Below are 1,488 nucleotides of genomic sequence, written 5' to 3' on the forward strand. Positions count from 1 at the left end.
ATTATTCTATTAACAAATTCATAGCAATAAACAAATCTCCATTTCAAAGTAGTTGTGCAAAATATCGAAGATAACCATCTGAATAGAAACAAAATAACTACATTACCCTCATTTCTACTACCTGCAACAATGTAAAGAGCTCCTCGACTCTAGTCAATTTAAAGAATGTAAAATGAAAATGTCATTAGTACAGCCTGGTTTCGATCCCTGGACTTTTGTGTTATGAGACCAACACGCTACCACTGCGCCACCCTGCTGTGAATACACGATCAAGAATGAAAATGTGATTGGCAGTGCGTGGTTTTGATCCACGGACCTTCGGGTTTTGAGCCCAACGCGCTTCCACTGCGCCACGCTGCCATGAATGGAAATGAGTTAATTCTTGTATTTAAACTAACTACTGTACAGCTCTGCGGGACCATTCAGTGCATACCAGTGAATGATACAATTACTATCACTCTACTTTCAATGGCTTTCAGAAATTTGTAAAATATACCAATAGATAAACGTAAATACAATAACAAGTCGAAATAAACTAGTGATTGTTAAAAGTAAATAGATGCAGTCGTTTTCAATATCGTTCTCTCCAGGTCCATCGCTACAAGACCTCGGGTTTTTTTTTTTTTTTTTTTTTTTTTTTTTTTTTTTTTTTTATGTGGGTCTGTGTTTGCGGGTCTTTGTGTACAAAAAATGTTTTGTGTGTGGCCTTTATTTGTTACGGACTTCCCAACCGCAGAGACGACAAGCATGCCGTGGAGTCATCGCTGACCCTCGGGATACTTCTCCGACTAAAGTCCCCTCAACTCTCGTCGCCCCCGTGGCGCAATCGGTTAGCGCCTTCGGTTCTTGACCAAAAGACTGAGGGTTCGAGGCCACCTTAGGTGCAAATTTACAATGAGAAGCAATAACTGTTGCTCGTGTGCTGAAGCGATGCCCAGCGCTAAGCTAAGAAATGGCGTCGTCATTTCAGACGACAAAGATTTCCTGTTAGGTGTAACCATTCAAGGAAGTCCTACAGAGGATTTCACTATTCTCTGCATTGCCACTTGAATATGGACTTCTTTAACGGATTGGTACGTGTATGTTTGGATGTGGCGACGTTACATGAAAATAAACAGTCGTTCACATCTATCAGTTAATTTCGAAGAACATCTTCAGACTAGATGACAGCGCCCCTCAACAGCACAATGAAATCGACTGGTGAATGAAGCATTATTACTGGTCGACATGTGCCCTTAATTGCCCCGTGACCTCAAGAAAGTCTTATATGTGCATCATTTTGTAGAAAAAGTGGTAGTAGTAGTAGAGGGAGTAATAGAAATAGTATAAGTAGTATCAGTAATAGTATTGGCATTGGCTCAAGCGTGAAACGGATGTACGATAATCGATCCCATATGTGTAAAATGATAGAACATCTTCACAACAAAGAGGACTAGTAGTGCTGTCACTGGCTCCAGTAAAGTTTTTGCTCTATATTACGAGTAAAGG

The 1,488-nt window shown here is 40.3% G+C and overlaps 1 non-coding gene across 1 annotated transcript; it reads right to left on the minus strand.

The window, feature by feature from the left end:
• Window positions 1-288: 288 nt before the first annotated feature.
• TRNAL-CAA (transfer RNA leucine (anticodon CAA)) lies at window positions 289-360 on the minus strand. Its single transcript has one exon. It is a non-coding gene; the product is annotated as a tRNA-Leu (tRNA).
• Window positions 361-1,488: the final 1,128 nt, after the last annotated feature.

This window comes from Oratosquilla oratoria, chromosome 12, assembly GCF_046742065.1.
Source record: "Oratosquilla oratoria isolate Oo_2021 chromosome 12, ASM4674206v1, whole genome shotgun sequence".
NCBI lineage: Eukaryota > Metazoa > Arthropoda > Malacostraca > Stomatopoda > Squillidae > Oratosquilla > Oratosquilla oratoria.